This window comes from Pinus tabuliformis, chromosome 5_2 (genome assembly GCF_031772625.1).
Source record: "Pinus tabuliformis cultivar Carrire ecotype Pingquan chromosome 5_2, CPIR1, whole genome shotgun sequence".
In the NCBI taxonomy this organism is placed as follows: Eukaryota; Viridiplantae; Streptophyta; class Pinopsida; order Pinales; family Pinaceae; genus Pinus; species Pinus tabuliformis.
In genome coordinates, this window is record NC_142306.1 from 1,084,442,504 (window position 1) to 1,084,460,952 (window position 18,449).

Genomic DNA, 18,449 nt, shown 5'->3' on the forward strand with positions numbered 1-18,449 from the left:
TACATCAGACTTCTTAGACAAGGTGTTGTAACGGCTACAACCACCATCCAAAATTTTTCCTTAGCTTCGTTTTTGAGCCTCCCTACCAATATTTCACAGAAGCATGTCTTGCTTCATCAAGTACAAAAGCTTCAGTGATTTTCTTGCAGAAAGACAACCTGTCGATCAAAGCTTGTTGCATTCCCCTCACACGCTGTTTCTCCGGACTTGGTCCAGCCGCAAGCTTAGCAGCTCCCTAAAGAAATTGCACAATTCTAGAGGGAAACCAGTCTTCCCTCCAGAAATTATGCAATTCTATTTGGCACCCTGCTGGGCTCCAGAATTGTGCAAATCGGCTAGTCAAGGTTCACCCAGAAAATAGCACAATTCCTCTTCGCAGGGCTGCTCAGCCCAGGAATTGCGCAATCATGGGCAGCAGTTAGCTGCTCTGCCCAGAAATTGCACAAATCCCTTGGGAAGCCAGGCCAACTACCTCCCAGAAATGAAAATTTATTCCCAGTAGTTGAGCAGGCTCTTGCATGTGTAGTTGGCTTGACCAGTTCCACCCGGGACCAAAAAAAATTGACTTTCATGCATGGGATGCTTTTTCCCAGAATAGAAAAAGAAAAATTCAAAAAGCATCCCTAGATTTTAAGGAGCTATTTTTACCAGTTGGAGGCTACATGCAAAGATCATTTTAGAATCTTTCCTCCAAGTGTCACTTTTTCCTAGATTTGTGGCATGTGTGTCATGATCTTAAAACTTATTTATTCGATGCTCCAGAGCTCATTTCTTCACATCGATCCTAGAGCTCTGACATCCCATAGCACATCCAAGACTCTTCAACACATCCAACTCAACTATTCATGGGTAAGTGGTCTTAACATGTCTTTTGTAGCATTTCTGTCGCTTTTTGTGTTTTCACTTGTGTGAGTGTTGTTTGCTAGATTTCTTTGAGTGCTTGCTGTCGTTTACATGCATACAAGCTTGTACAAACACTGTTTTAGTTTTTGTTAGCATCTCATTGCCGTAGCATGCATGAAACTATTTTGCACGAATAGTCGCCAATTCGACGACCTGCTTCGCCCACATGCATGTTGTTCCATTTTCTAAATCGTTCATTCACTGTTTGCATGCATGATCATTTTATTCTACTTACACTCAGTATCGCCATGCATTCACCATCACATTTTCTTTCATTTTCCTGTCGGCAAGTCTGGGCAGCCTTGGCCTAGACTTTGCCTCACCAAGACAACATTGTGCAATCCTGAGAAGGAAGGCTCTATCTTCCTCTCAGGAAATGTTCATTTCTACCCAGGAGCTGTCCTCCAGGCTTGCATTGTACAATTCCGAGGGACAATGACTACTAGCCCAGAAAATTGCACAATCCAGTCACTGGGCCTGTAACCACTACCAGCTGAAATTGCACATTGCACAATTCCAATAGCCAGCAGGCCAGCCTGGATTGCGTATTGCACAAATCTAGCAACCAACCAGCCTGGATTGCACATTGCACAAATCCAGCAACCAACTAGCCTCCCCAGATAGCCCAGACTGCCTTTTGCACAGTTCTGGCAGCTAGTTAGCCAGCCTCCCAGAAGAAATTGTGCAATCCTTACCTATCAATCCCCAAGTATGTTGCATGTCTTTCCTCAAGTTTGCTTTGCTTTTCGCTGACAGATTTATTGCCATGCATGTTGCTTTGCCTCTAGATCTAGCATGTGTTCGTTCACCTCTTTGAAGTTTAGGATCAATGGCCTCCAAGAGAGCAGGATCAAAGGACATTGACGGAAGTGCAACTGGAGCAGTATTTGAGCAAGTGTCCGCAAGTCTACCGATATATGAAGATACCAAGCTGATTCTAGATAAGGACATCAAGATGAAATGGCAGAAGGTCAACGATGCATTTGTAGGCACATTTGGGGAAGACCTCGAAGACCACCAAGTGTATGTGAACATCCACAAGTCCAGCTTGTACTGGATTGCATGCAGGTATCCCATGTTCCCATGCATGGACATGATACATTGGATCCTCTCACACACTAACACTAAGACGATGACATTGAGAAGTGTAAACGGGATGGAGATTGCTACCTTCAGGGCACAGGATTATGATGAGATGTATCAAATGTCATAGCCCGTGACCATCATGGAGACTCCCCTTCAACTTACCCAACAATAATGCCAACTCCAAAGACATTTTGAAGAAATGAGTTAAGGATCCGACTAGGATGACACTAACCAGGTCTACAAGACGAAGATACTACAAAAGGCATATCAATACTCAGTCATTTTTGCATGTTGACTGTATGGCCAAGAAAGCATGGAAACCTTCCCACAGAGTTGGGTTATCACATTGGACCAACTGGCAAGAGAGGGCAAAGCATGTAACTATTCCATCATGTTGGCTCATTAGCTGAAGGAACATGTAACAAGGGTTCAATAGCCACCCAAAGGTATGCAAGAAGAAATCTATATGTCTGCCTACATCTTGGATGCAATCTATTCCCGACAAGAGTTCCTATGCTTGAAGTGGGCATGGACACTGACAAAGACTATTGTGACCACTTATTGTAAGATGTTATCCGAGTGCAGCTTTAGAGGAGTTATCACACGGTTATCCGATAATTTTGTCACCCTAGTTTACAAGATGCTATTCAAACAGGATCCACATTGTATGTCGAAGGCAACAATGGAGGCAATCATAGACATTGCTAATTGGTATGCCTCACTATCTGACACCTTCATATGGATGTATAATGCAGATAATCCTCTGCATGTTCTACCAAAGTTTTACTTGGACATACTCATCATGCAGGATGTAGCATATCACATCTCAGCAGGATTGACAGCTAGGCTGCACCAAAAGAAGAAGGCACCTTGGCCCACTCTTCTGTTTCACATTAGGTTATATGAGATCCGGAGTTTCAAGCATGCAATGTCGAAGCAAAGTAGATGAAGAAGTATCCATTCGACCTACGAAGTTACAATCCGTATGACCCGCATTGTCTTGTGAAATATCACTGCATGAGAGTATAGTTCAATTGGATCCATGGAGCATGTTATTGGGCGGAGGAGGACCCATGGAGATATTTTTACAACTCCTCCAGACTCAATGAATGATTAGCTTCACTATGGAATGGTTAGCGAAGCAATGTGAAGTAGCATCCTGAAGAGCACCAGAAGCAGCAACAGTAGTAGAGGTGAACATACCAGTGCACGATAAGGGCAAGATGATGATTGTCGATCATATGGAGGAAGAGAAAAGCTGCAAGTTTCAAGTAGATCCACTTGTGGAGAAAGAAGCTATGGCTATAGAGGCAAAGAGGTAACAACGCGACAAGTGAAACACGCAAAGGCAAAGAGATAAACAAAGAATGGAGGATATGGAGAAGGAGTTGCATGAGTTGAAGGAGAAACTCTAGAAGGATCAGGAGCTGTGCCAACAAGAGAGGGAAGCGCAACAACAACATGTACAACAGGGGGTGTAACCTATGCAGACAGATGAAACAACGCTCATACAGGTCATGGACTCATTAGAATAGCTGGCATCAGGAAAACAGGGGGAGCCATCGCAGGAGCAGGACTTCATCCAAGAGATAGACTGAGCACCTGAACAAATGCATACAACTATGGAGCGACAAGAATTAGAGCAAGACACTGAACTCATGCCTTGCCACCAAGAGGTCAACCCACCAGCTTCACTGCATCTAGAATATGAGCAAGTCCCAAGCAACCAAGGAGACACTAAGATCCTTGGAGATCAGCCGAAAGGAGAGATGCACAACATCTCATTCGATGAGTCTCAACATAGGGTTGTGCAATCTCACAGAGCGTTGACTACAGAAGATCATACATCTCTTGTGCAGTATGAGGAACGAGTGATCATGTTTGATATGCAAAAACATCCAATAGCATTGTCCGATGCTACCAGAGCTTATCCCAAAGCCACTAGCTCGAGTGTTCGCTTTCTGATAGCTGAGAATGAGCGAATGACGAAGGAGCTATAGAGAGCCAAGCAAGGAGGAGAATTGGTTACAACATCTACCCAAGAAGAATTGTAGAAGGAAATACTAGATGAAGTGTTGTCCCTTGACATAGTCATGCGGGCATTCCAAGTTTGGTACTATGCATAAGGTAGACATCCATCTCACGATAGGTAGTAACGATGTGATAAAAGAGCATGTATCGTGTCGATGGTACATGCTGCTGTTGATTACATGCAAACATGGATGATGAGATACAAGGGAGCCCCACTTCACTTGCTGATCCAAAATGGATTTTGGATAGATTTCTAAGTCTAAGTGTTCCTCATAGAGGAAAATCAAATTCAAAGGAAGTTCCTAGAAATAGCCCCATGGCAGAGATATTTTCATTCTGAATCTATTGCAACTTGAATGGGAAAAAATGGACTTGGGATGTAGAAGTTTTCGCAGAAAGAAGATGCCCTTTGTTCTTTGGAAAAAGAGGCAAAATCCCCTAAAATGGGCAAAAAAACCTTATAAAGGGAAATCGCATCGGAGGAGGTCCAAAAGGCGGACTTAAGTGGAAAGGGGAGAAACCCCCGATTGCCAATCCCTGACATATCGGGTCAGAGGCAGGCTTGTGCATATAACCTAAGGCAAGGACCCCAGGCCGATGCGATATTGCGATCGCCGATATTGGTGGATTGGCATCAGTGATGCCATGAGGCAAAAGGACGAACCCCCAGGCCAACACGACTTGCGATTGCAATATATTGCATCGCAATGTCTTCTTGCAATGATGTAAAAGGGGTGATAATGCCAGACCCGATGGACTTTATAGGCGCGGTTCAATAAGTTTTGAGTTCTGGTAAAAGGGACTTTCCTGTGTATAAGCGCATTTCGGTGTAAAAACTGAAATACAAAGGAAATTTCTCGAAGCGATAAAGCAAACCCGAAAGGTAATTATAAACATGACACCCTGTTATTTGAGTTTCAATAAATCAGGATTTAGGGCGGGTCTCAGGCAGTAAGTGGTATTGGGTCGGCTCCGCCTAATCCCATACAATGAACGACATGTTGCTTGGCGGAGGAGTAGAGAAACCGCCTTTTCGGGTGGGTAACCTCCGTACCCTTAAGCCGCCCAAAACCGCATGTTGACCGTTGGATTGGAGATCACCCAGATCGACAATGGATCTTGTGAAAGTGACCCAAGGTGGACCTGATGCGATTTTAGGGTGATTTCTATATAATTTGAAGTCTTCTAAAAAGGATTTTGTCAAGTTTTTCATGTATTTCCTGTGTATTTGAGATTTTGCCCAATATGCCTACACGATGTGATATGATGCCTAATGGTGGACCCGATAGGGTTTTTAGGGGTGATTGAATGGAATTTCACATTTGGATTTCACGTTTGATAGTGTATTTTCCAAAAATCTCTGTGTAATGAAATTTTCTCCGTTTTCGGGTTTTTGCTTAAGAGAAGGCCCCAAAACCTCTATAATCACTCCAGATCCTCATGCAATGCTACAAGCAAGAATTTTTACAGGCAATGATGCATCTTGAAGCCATAGAGCTATAGAGCCAGATGGCCAGTCGAACTGAGAAGGAGCAGGGAAGCCGCAGAGGCATAGAGAGATGATGATATGTAGAGAAATGGCTGGGGTAGCTGAAAAGCCATAAAAGTACCTCAAAGGAGGCAGAGAGCTCAATTGAGAAGGAAGAGAGTAGAGAGAGCGAAAGCTAAAGTGCAGAGCCGCTGAGGGAGCCTTGGAGTCACTTGGAGGTCAAGTGGAAAACCACAAAGCAGGAAATTGCTGAGACAATCGCTTGGAGGTCAAGCGGACTACTGAGAGCTCAGAGAAGCCAGAGCTAAAAAGCTAGAGCTAGAGCCAGAGCCAAAGAGCCAAAGCCAGAAAGATGAGAGCTTCAAGAGCCTGGGATAAAATTGTGTCTAAAACCATTGTGTTATGTGTAAACCAATGGATTTGAGCTAGGAGCTTGTAAAAGGAATTATACCATAATCCCAGAGAGCCTAGTCAAGTTGACTAGAGCTCATGGAGACGTAGCCCAAGAGTTTTGGGTGAACTCATAATTAAATTGATGTCTTACGTGTTTGTTTTATGGCTACATTGTTTACTGTTATATGTATGTTATATCAGCATAAACAACATAATTTTAAAGCACATAAATAGTAAAAAATAAACACAAGCATACACTTATTTTCAAGCATTATTAATTTTGCATTTGGTTAATCATAAAGACTTGGGAATAATTTAAGCTTTGGAAGTGGGAGAGGTTCTTGTAAGTTCACAAGAAGCCTTTAGTGCCCCATTTTCAGATCAGGTGGTATTAGAGCTTGAGATTGGTTAACCCCACCTTCAAAGAAGGTTATATCAGAATGCTTGATTGACAGAGCAAAGATTGCTTGTCTGGAAGGTGTTTGGGTAGTCAAGGATTGATTGTCTGATTGATTGTATGCTTGTTGTAGACTGACTATTGTGTGAGTTGTAGAGGTGAAGGGAAAGCTATTGATAGCTCAGTCCAGGAAGGACAAGAAGGAAGAAGGGCTGAAGGCATTCTTCTTATCCCAAAGGACCTCAAGGAAATTCGTGAAGCACAAGAGGTTTGCTGGAAAAGGTTGTTGAATAAGCTCTTTGATAATTTTGTTTGAAGTTATTTTGTTCATTGGCATAATGAATACTTCTACAAGTGAATCCTCAAATTCTCCAGTCTTCACAAGAGTATTTGATGAAGACGTGAAGGAAGACTTGGCCACCATGATGGATATGGTGAGAGAAATGTATGAGGATGGAAGGAAGAGCAGCATACTTAGAGAGCAGTTGAATTCTGTAGAGGAAGAGAAGTAGTTGCTTTCTAACAAATTGCAGGAAATGGAGAGGCAACTTCATATTGCAAATATGAACTTGAAAAGGATGCAAGAGTTGGAGACACAGTTCTTTGTTGCTAAAGAAGCCTTAGTCAAGTATCACCTTGAAGAAGAGGTAAACCATTCCAGTTTATCTTCAACTTCTAAGAATGCTTATATTGGTTCTTTTGAAAAGCATACCAGAGGCATAGGTTCCAAGCTAATGTCCAAGATGGGCTATGATTGAAAAGGCTTGGGTAAACTTGCACATGGTATTGTTGAACCAATAATGTTTGAGGAAATGCCTAATTATTTGGGTGTTGGCTATGGACAAGCTTATGGAGAGAGTTCCAAAGCTACCATGAAGGCCATTGAAATAGTTCCAAGAAGGAGTTTCATTTCAGGTCCTCTACCTCAAGAGTGTGAAGATTGTATTCAGGAGGAATGCAATAGCTTGAAACATCATTTGCAGGATGCAGGTGTTCAGAAGCACACACTTGAACCAGAGAGTTGTGGAAACTCTAACAGCCTTGAAGAGATTGATGGTGTTCCAAATGGAGCTACTTCTTCATTCAATTCACCTCCTCATGAAGGCAATAAAGGTGAAAGAGAAAGGTATAAATTTGGTTCTAAACATATTCCTTTTGATTTTGCAAAGCATGATAAATTTCCACATAGATATGGGAAAAGAATTGCATGCTCCTTTTGCGGTTTGGATAACCATCATGTTTCTAGTTGTTGGAAGAGAATGGCCACATATAGGAAAATTTTGAAGGACAAGAAGCAAGAAGCCAAAGGCCCATTGGACAAGGCAAGTCATGCTGTCAAGAGGATGCACATGCAGTGCACTTACTACCATAAGCAAGGGAATCTTGCTGAAAAGTGTTGGACTCTGAATCCAACAACGCTTCCACAAAAGCTAAAGTAAGTGGAAAGAGAAGATGGAAGAAATGGAAAGGAAGATTCCATGATTGATGTGTTTAGGATGATTCACTTGTTGATGTTGAATCCTGTGAAGCTTTGGAAAAGATTTGTAGATGACACTAATGTCATCTGGTCTCATGGCCAAGAGGAGTTAGATCTCTTCTTCAATCATCTCAATAGTCAATCGTCAGCCATTAAGTTCACCAAGGAACAAGAAGTCAATGGTTGCCTCCCATTCCTTGATATTATTATTTCTAAGAATAGTGATGGTTCCCTCTCCCACCGAGTGTTTCGAAAGAAAACAAATATGGAGCAGTATCTTCATGCCAGTTCCCACCATTTCCCGGCTCAGAAGTTGGGTGTTCTCAACACCCCTGCTACTCGTGCCCTTAGGATCTCTAATGAAAAAAGCTTTGAGAAAGAGAAATCCCACCTCCTTAATGTCTTTGTTGAGAATGGTTATAGCAAGTACCTAGGTCAGAAAGCTTTCCTCAAAGCTTTCAAAATTCATTAGCTAAAAGAGAACTGAAAGATCGGGTCCTAGGTGTCCATCTTCCGTATGTGCAGGGGACCATTGATAAGATTGATAGGATTCTTAAAAAGCATAATGTCCCCTCAACCTTTAGACCCCTCAACACCATTCGTAAATCCTTTAGATCTGTGAAGGATCCTATCGACCCTAAGGACATGAAAGGGGTTTATATTATTCCTTGTTCCTGTGGGACCCCCTATATTGGTGAGACTGGTCGCTCCATTAATCAAAGGATTAGTGAGCATGCAACTGACCTCAAGCATAGGAGAACCAAGTCTTCCGCTTTAGCTGAACATGTGGAGAGTACCAAACACCATGTTTGTATAGAGGAGGCAAGTGTTATTGCTATGGTTTCGCAATTCCATCACCATAAATTTAGGGAAGCCCTTGAGATTGAGAAAAGACCGAACAGTCTCAATAGAGAAGACAGATGGAAGATTAGCAGTTGCTGGATTCCAGCCCTCTCTTCCTAGTCGTTTTCTTCCCTTCCTCCCCTCCCTCCTTTTTCAACTTTTTTCCCCTATCCTTCTCTTATGGGCCTTTAGTCTTTGATGTGATTTTGAGTCCTAGCCCTCTCCTCTTGAGTCGCTCCTCATGGCTTTGTTATTTATTGTAAGATATTTATATAGGATATTTAGGTTATAAGTATACATCTTTATTTATGAAGTATTATGATACACTATTATATTAATCCTTTCATTACTCTAATAATAATTCTATAACCTGATGTCAATCTAGGATAATATGATAGTTTAACCCTTAATTAAACTTTAAAATATATATATATATATATATATATATATATATATATAAATTAATTAATTAATTAATTAATTAATAAGAATAATTTAACCCTTACTAAAAAAAAATAAAAATAAAAATTTCCATAATATCTATCAATAACTTCTAAATTAAAAATGATTTTATTTTATAATTAATTTATTTTAATAAGTTCCTTTATATCTATATATATATATATATATATATATAGATATATATATATATAACTAACTTTGTAATAACTTTTTAACTAAACATCTATTCAAATTAATTTATGATATTTTATTTTATAATTAATTTATAAAATAATTCCCCTTATCTTGTGAATGAAGAGGACTGTTTTTAGGGGAAGAAGGAGCCATTAGTTTGAGGACTGATTGTATTGTTTTGGATTAGAGTGTTGTTACTGGCATGCATGTAAATGTGATTTATATTTATGCATATTGATGACTTACAGTTCACTATTGGTCTTGTTAAATTGAATGTTATTTAGTTTCATGATTAACTTATGAATGGTCTTTGATTTGAAACTAAATTAAACATCAGATGCAGTTTTAATTCCATAGAAGAATGTGGATTCCTATATGAGTGATTGGATTGCAATTTAGCTTTAATACAAACTTGTCTAGCTGTGAATTCAGTGATTGATTCATTTGGACTTGAATCTATGCATGATGTTTAAACTTCTTTAGCATGCTCCTGCTGAACATATATATGATGTTTAAACCTATGTATCATGCTCTTGCAAGATAGATTAGAGTAGTTAGAAGTAGTATAGATAGGATTTAATACATAGAGGTTAGCTGTTTAATTTTGTTGATTTAATTGAAGTCTTCTTCCCAGAAGAAATCTTTCGACATGTCCAAGTGGTTTATGAGGTCCCTTAAAACCTATCGGAGCTAGCCAATCCAAACAAAAGAAAGTCTAATTGGGGCTTGCGATTGGTTTAGTTCCCCTTGTTGGCATAGTGCACATTAGCCATGTCAACAAATTGGTGCTAGAAGGAGGGCTTGAACCACCTGCTCCAGCTTTTCAAGATTTCATCTAGAAGTGCCACAAATGGATTCAAAAGGGTTAATGTATGGATCGTAAAGGTCAGAGAGATCCTGCCACACATTTGAAAGAACCTCACTTTGAAGAAACAGAGACCCCTCAAAGTCTTGTTTCCGGGTCACCCAAGGAAGAGAGACTGTGGGAGTATCCTATCACTCAAGAACAACTAGTTAGAGCACTTACTCAGGCTTACGCTCGTTGCATCTCTCAGCTTCCCATATTTCACTCTTTACCTCCAACAACTAAGAGAAATCCAAGGATCTTTACCGTGAACGAAGATACATCTGCAACCACTTCTCTCGAAGACATTTGTGCTAGAATCCTTGTAAATTATCGACACCCCTTGGGAAGAAATTCCCGAGGATTCCCCTTCTAAAGGTAACTCCTCACTTGATTTTGAGAATCATAATGGAGAAGCCTCTGACCAAAACTTCCCTGCCCATAATATGGCCAACATTCCTTTTCCAGGTGGGAATCAACCTCCACCTCCTCCGGGAGCACTCCCTCCCTAGTTTACACAGGATTCCATAGCTATACCTGGGCAACAACATCCCTTACCCAAAAATAAAGAAAGAGTGTTACCAAATTTCGACCCTGAGCGGGGAGATACCACTGATAACCATATTTGCTCTTTCTTCCTAGCCTTGCGTAGGTTGGGGGTCACCAATGAAGATGTGGTGTGTCGCCTATTATCTTTTACTTTGACTGTTGCTGCCTCCACATGGTATTTCAGCTTGAGAATAGGGTCAATCACCTCTTGGGATGATTTTCAATAGGCCTTTTTAGACAAGTTTGGTGATGACAAAACAACTGCAGCATTAGTTTTCGAATTATCCCGTCTGAAAATGGAAACCAAGGAGAAGGTTAAGGATTTTAATATCTGATTCAACACCTTATTCAATAGAATCCCAACCACCACTAGACCTACTGAGGAAGTTCTCATGGAGTTTTATGTATCTACTCTCCTTGTCCCTACAACGATGTGGGTTAAAAGGAGTAATGTGCAGACCTTGCAAGGTGCTATTGATGAAGCTGTGAAAGTTGAAAATGAAATGATTAGCCTCACAGCATGCCATCCCACAACTGGAGAAAATAAAGTCTCTCAGACATCCAAGAAGAATAATGGAAATGATAACAAAGGGGCTGAAACTAAAGACAAGGACACCATGGATGTGGAAGGGTTGCATCGGATTATTAAGAAACTTACGAACACAGTCATTGATATGAGAAGGAATCACGAAGAGAGTACTAGTGGTAAGGGAGGAGATCATAATAACAAAAAACCCTTCAAACCTTTCTACTGGAAGAAAATAGAGGGTGGTCATGGTCAGCTCGCGTTGCCTGCTCCACATAATGAAGGGGCTTTAAACACAGAAGAATTGGCTCTGATTGGATCACTCCTCAACAAAGAAGAACCTATACTGGAGCTCAAACTAGAACAAGGAGACAAAGAGGAGTACTAAGTAGAGGAACCCTCAGATGAAGAAACCAAAATTAATGTGCTGTTGGATTTCCATAATGATGAGAATGATGACGAGGGAGATGACACTGTAGAAATTAATGCTAATGAAATCAACACGCGCAGTAAAGGGCCGCTTCCAGGTGTGACAAAGCCCTTAGACCAAAAAAAGCAGGATGTTTTCCCTGTGAAAGCATCCGCCCCCAGAGTTCCTATTGAGAAGAGTGGTCCTGGTGGTCAATCCAAGAATACCCCTGTTGCAAGCGACCCAGAGAAAGAAAAGGCATCTCCCACTGCAACGAAGGCTACTCAACACGGTAAACTCCCACTTAAAGACAAAAAAATAGGTATGTTTACTCTGCCTTATCCTATTTATAACATTGATTATAATATTGTGGATGATCTCAAGAAGTCTATGGCCAATATCACATATTTTGACTTGTTAAAATTAATGTAGCAAAGAGATTGTTGGGCCGTTAATATGCCATTATTATTATCACTTTTGAACACTTATTCCACCCATTTCTATTATTCTTCATCATGTCATTTATTATAATTTATTATATAAATCCATTTTATGATGATTTATGCTTCTATGAATGAATATTATTTGTTCTCCTTTATTTCTAATAAATTGATCATTATGCATGATTTTATCAGTGATAGTCTTAATAAATTAGTTGTAACATTATTCACCATTTTTAGCCTCCAAGATAATTTCCAGATTGAAGATTTGATCATTAAAAGTGCCAACTCAGAAATTCGCTGGAATAAGAAGTGACGGTTTTGCGATTGAGATTCTGAGCAAATGAAGCAGAATCTGGAAAATCCGGAACATGGGTTTTGTCCAAAATGGACCCAATTAACTTTACTAGAGAATGGTTTGCCCAAATTCGGCTTGTACTGATAGAAATGCAGGGTTCTTTGAGCACGATTTTCTTAGATTTGTTGTTGCGGCCGTCCTCCAAATCTCAACTGCAAAGCCAAATTCGTCTGGCTCTTGTTGAAATCTGGATGGAAATATATCTTCTTGTTGATCAATTGGTTAGAAGCAAACCAATTTTGTAATATAAATTATGATGTACTTATCTTTATTGTGACTTCTCTCTGATCTCTCTCTATTTAAATGAAAACAGAGATCAGAGATGGAGATGATGAATTGGGGATGATTTTTGGAGATGAAAAATGATGGAAAAATGATGAAGAATGATGGTGGATTATTCATGATAGGATAGGGATTGTTGCATGCTGTAATTCTCAAGCTTTTTCTGTTGTAATGATTCCACAATTGGCTGATTAATAAATGATTTGGGAGTTGCTATTCATTCTTCTCATTCTGAAGTAACCTAGCAGCATCTGCTGGCGGCTAAGGGCCTAGCCTCTGGTGGAGTACGCTACTGCTGTGTATCATATCTTTACAATTACTTTCGTGTGATGGTTTGATTTCCTTTTCATTTCTTTAAATTGCTTGTTCAGTAATCTTTTGTTTATGAACATTTCGTTGAAATCATAATTGGATTGTGTCAGTGATAGACTTATTAATTATAACTTGAAATGTCCTGCTGATAATTCTGATCTAATGCTGCGCTATCTAATTAAGACTATGGTTCATTTAATTGCTGCTCATTTATAATTGCAATGGCTATTCAATTAAGTTACTATTCAATTATAACTACGATTGCTGTTGCTTCAATAACTACGATTAATGTTCATACTGATAGGTTGATGATTCAATTACATTTATAGTTGCTGTGTCTTTCTAATTACTTAGTTTTGCTGTTCAGTTCCATTTAAGATTGCTGTTTAATTCTAGTATTTTAGCATTGCTATTCCATTTCAATTGCTGGTCTATTTCAAGATTGCTGATTTGTTGTTTCATTTACTTGCCATTTCTTAAGGACAGACTCAGGCTGTAGTGAGTGTCAGCTTCTGCTATTTGGCTCCCAGACCTCTGATCTGCTCCCATCAGTTATGAAAGGGATAGGTTATTGCCACCAAACCCTTGGCTGATGTGTTGTTCTATTTCATCGTTATTTCCTTTACTTGCTGTTTCATTTATATTCATCAAGGACGATCTCAGGCTGTAGTGAGCCCCAGCATCTGCTACCTAGCTCCCAGACCTTGGATTTGTTCTCATCAATTATGAAAAGGATGGGTTATTGCTACCGAACCTTCGACTGATGCAATGCTTGGTGTGATTTAGCCTTTTGAAGTAGTTAAGTTATAGAAATGCATCCATTTACTTTTGTAGCTTTTAAGCACTATACTACAAAACATTACTCTTGAGTAAATAGCTGCCTCAGACTGAGTACACTCTTGAAATAAAAAGTCGTCCCTAGGTTGATAATTAATGTGAAGGTAATTAGGAGTTCAAAAGACACCTTTTTATCGCTCCACATTTTGGCGCCGTTGCCGGGGAGAGTGTAGCCATTTCTAAAGAGTAGTGTGAATCTGATGAGTGCCTGCTAGGGAAGAGTTGGATCTTAAAAACGGAAGGTAAGAACCTGTGTGCGGAGCATGTAAAAGCCCTGCTCCACTGTCTGCTTTTCTAAGAGATTTGCTGTTGCTTTGTTGGTGTTGGAGAGGTAAATCCCCTCTACGGATAGAGGCGATCCCTACTAGCCCAGCAAGGGTCTAGCAACAATCAGTCAGTGCTACTACGCATGTTCCTAATTACAATTAAACAAGAGGTAAAGAGCACCTACTTGGATTCCAGCGCTATTGTTTGACGAAGAGATGCTGTCTTCGCTCCTTCGCTTTGGCTGGTCACAATCCTCCACGATCCCCGCGAATAGATACCTGCACACACGAAGAGGGAACAAACACAAGCATAAAATCTGATAAAAGCAACTATACATCAGTCAGAAAAGATGTAATTCACATTTAACCATTGCATGTACAAATGAGAATGGAACAATAATAGCAGTCATCTATTATTAATCAAGATAGAGAAGAGTACAACCAAATGTTTTGACGTCGGTATCCTTCTCAGGAGGGGCCAGTCAGCAAGCGTCTCAAGCATTCACCTTTGGAAATGATTCTCCCAAGACAAGAAACTCTCTCTCACACAAGCAACACAAAGCAACCTTCCCTAAGCTATCAATCACTTCCACACCTAGCACACCAAATACCTATAGTAGCAGCAATCTAAGCATTATAAGCTCTATACAATCCAAGCTATTCCAAAACTAGCTGCTCATGGTAATGGTGGAAGTTTATATAGGAGAAGGAGCCTCCTAAAAGGGTGGAAGGATGAGCTTATCCTTGAGGGAAATGGTTACAAAGGGTCGAACAGACATGCCATAGAAGGGAGTCGATACTTACAAAGCCAACAACCACACCTGGAGTTATCTGGAAGGCTGGCTGTTGGAACAAATTCGCCCAAACAGGATCAGCGCGGATTATAAGGCGACTGACGCGCTGATGTCGCGCCTCAATAACTGGGAAAGTCATGTCAGCGCGACCCAATACAAAGGAGAGGTGCGCTGGCTTATGAAATGCGACCAGCGCGGAAAAGTGATGTGCTTCCGCGCTGGCAGCGCACTGAATACACTACGAGCCGCCAGTCAGCGCGGATATTTTAGAAACAGACGCGCTGATGAGGAAAACTTTGGAAAAGTGGGTTTTGGGCCAGTTCAGAAGGCATGAACTTGATTATTGTGAATTCCTGACACAGTAGGGTGACTGACAGGGAGACAGTGACAAATTACTGTGTAACAGATGCCCCCTAAAGCATGAAGACCGAGAGAGTGGGAGGGGTGAAATGATTTACAACACGTTGCCGAACTGGAACACCACCAGGAAGGACCGAATATCTTTGATAATCAAGTACATGCAGTCTAGGCATGGGCACAGCCATCCAAAAGACATGCGAAAAGGTCTATGGATGGACGCAGCCACCCAGCTAGAGAGACCAAAATAATGATAAGGTATGGTCGCAGCCATCCATGAAGACTCAGGTATGGGCGCAGCCATCCATCAATGAGTCATGTAATGATCATCCACAAAATCGCAACCTGGACCATAATAGACAGGGATCCAAGGTCTTGCGCTCCGTCCCGATCCGAACCAAGTACAAGTTCAAGCATGTGAATACATGAGTTGAAGTCGAACACGCATGAACATCGTCTGATTACTAGTCAATGATGAAAACTGTTAACAGACGCGAGAGGTACCACTAATAATGACAATGGTCCTCAAGGTACTATAGGTACAATCTGCGGCTTGTGAATCAATGAGCTGGTGTCGAACACCCGCAGAATCATCCGATCGGAGGCCAATGATGAAAATCTCGTGTCGAACACGAAGAACCTGCCATTGAGGCATGCAGGCTCTAAGGCACCTGAAGGGAGTCTCTAAGTCGCCTTCCTGGATAATGAGCTAAAGTCGACAGGAAGTGACCTTGATCGAAGGTGGGCCATAATGTTTCCCACATCATCGACACGAGACAGAGGTAAAATGATTTGTGTGAGATATAAGGGAAGGTTGTACTAATGCAGAGGTCAACTTCTCTTGAACATATTGGCGGCACGACGGTGGATTTGGCAGTATTTGACATCAAATGAGCAGAGGTCATGGTGACAGGGCAATGAGCAGATGAGAGGTCAAAACAGGGTAACCCAAACCCACGGAGGCTAATGTGAAACGAGATGAGATATCCCCACCCAGACACGAATGCAGACTAGTGCCATGTTCAAGAGCGACATATTGCCGACACGACAATTATTACAGTTCCATTTTCCCCACCATTTCTGGCAGGTACCCCGATTATTTTTGGGTGACAAGCTTGACGGGGATAGCATATGCTTGGAAAGTGTCATTTCGACAATGCCCGATGTCATCAAGTGTTTAACGAGCCTGACAAAGGAAAAACTCGGCGTCTTTTCTTGTTTAGAGAGTCTAAAAAGACAACGGAAAAGAAAACTCCAGGGGGGTCCTTTTTCGTAAAGTTGTGTCTCTCGAGCCCGAAAAAGTATAAAACAATTCTCGAAAGAACCGCCCGACCATTACGATCGAGGAGTACTTTTCGTAAATAGTGCTTTCGACCCGAAAAAGTAAAAAAGCGGTCGGAAACACGTCGTTTTAGAGCCGATAACGAGTGCGAAACGACAAACACCCGGCAATCTTTTTGAGTTATACGGTCGGAAAAAGAGCTTAAAATGACCGCCTCTCGTTCCCTTTAACGAGCTGAAAGGAAGCTCGGCAATCTTTTCATCTTTAAACGGTCGGAAAAGAGCTGAAAGAAGACCTCTATTTTTATTCTCTTTAACGAGTCAAAAAGGGAAAAATACTCGGCAATCTTTTCACATTTTACGAGTTAGAAAAGAGCTTAAAGGTGACTCGTCCTAGAGGAACGAGTGGTATAAAGGGGAGCAACTAGTTCCGGAAATGGTGGAACTGCTCAAAACATGTAATGGTCAAGAGGCTGGCTAATAAAACCACTCATCGCTGCAGTTCCTAGGAAAGGAAAAACAACCAAGTGAGAGCATATGATCGGCCAAAGAGATGGTAGCAATGGAATGAAAACAACCAAGGCTCATCGAACAGAATTCAGCAGATAAAAATGACAATCACGAGATGTAATTCGGGTATGGGTTCATTTTTACACAAGCTTGAACCATGGAGAACTTTGCTTGGATTCGGTTTCATGTTTACACAAGCTTGAAATGAAAAACTATGCTTGTTATGAGTTCGCATGCCCCCCAAGCTTCATTGCATTCAACAAAGTGGATGGAATGAAGGTTCGCTTTCGAGATCTAGGAAAGACTCGACTTGTATTTTACGAGATCTTAATCAAAAGACTCGATTTGGAAAGGGGGTTGTTTCATTTTTTAATGAGGTTGACACAGTAAAAGAACTATCCTCATAACCTTTGTTTCATTTGTTAACGAGGTTGCCACAAGATCAAAACTATCCTCGGGACACTTTGTTTCATTTTTTAACGAGCTTGACACAAGACAAGGAACTATGCTCCAACCAGACCCAGTTTCATTTTTTAAGGAGCTCGACACCGGAAAAGAACTATGCTCCATCCAGACTTCATCATAATGAACGGGAAGTGGAGGCCCCCAAGAAAGTGGCTCCGGAGGGAAGGCCGACATCTTGGAAATCAGGACCTAATGCCCCCAAGACACTATGCACGATGGTGTCATCACTGGGTACGGGCACGGGGTAGGTGGCCACATAGTTGATTTGCGGCGAGGCAGATGCAACTTGTGGATGAAAGCCAGGAGGGAAGGACGAGTGCGCCGGAGGGGCTTGTGGACGAACAAACGATAATTGATCGAACACCACGATTCTTCCATCGTGTGGAAAACAAACCACATGGAAAAGTGAAGAAACAAGGGCTCCCATGGCATACACATAATCACGACCAAGGAGAAGACTGAAGTCTAAAGAACCTTGGGTAACTGAGATGTCTATATAGACAGTCTTGCCCCCCAAAGTAATAGGAAACTTGGGAAGGATCCCTAATGGCTGACTTGTTCCTCCGTCAAACGCGGTGAGATGTGGTGCGATAGGTACAAGCGATGGGGAACCCAAAGCTCGCCAAGTAGTAACGAGCATAAGACTAACCGATGCTCCTTCGTCTAACACAGTGCTAGGTAGCGCCTTATTGCAAGCATAGGCGGTGACCCAGAAAGGCACGTGGGATGGAAGGGGAGGGGTAGTCAAATGACTCCAATCAAAGGAAATGACCGAACTATTTAGTGGGGGAACCATATGGTTGCCCCCCTGCTCGGAAAGAACCGAATCTAAATTCTCCGGAGAGGTTTCAGGAGAACCTTTATCAAGCTCAGGAGAATCTGAGGAGACGAGAAGAACATGGGAATTTTGCTCTTCCGAAACAGGGTGGTCGACAGGAGGTGGACTCCAGTCAACACTCTTTCC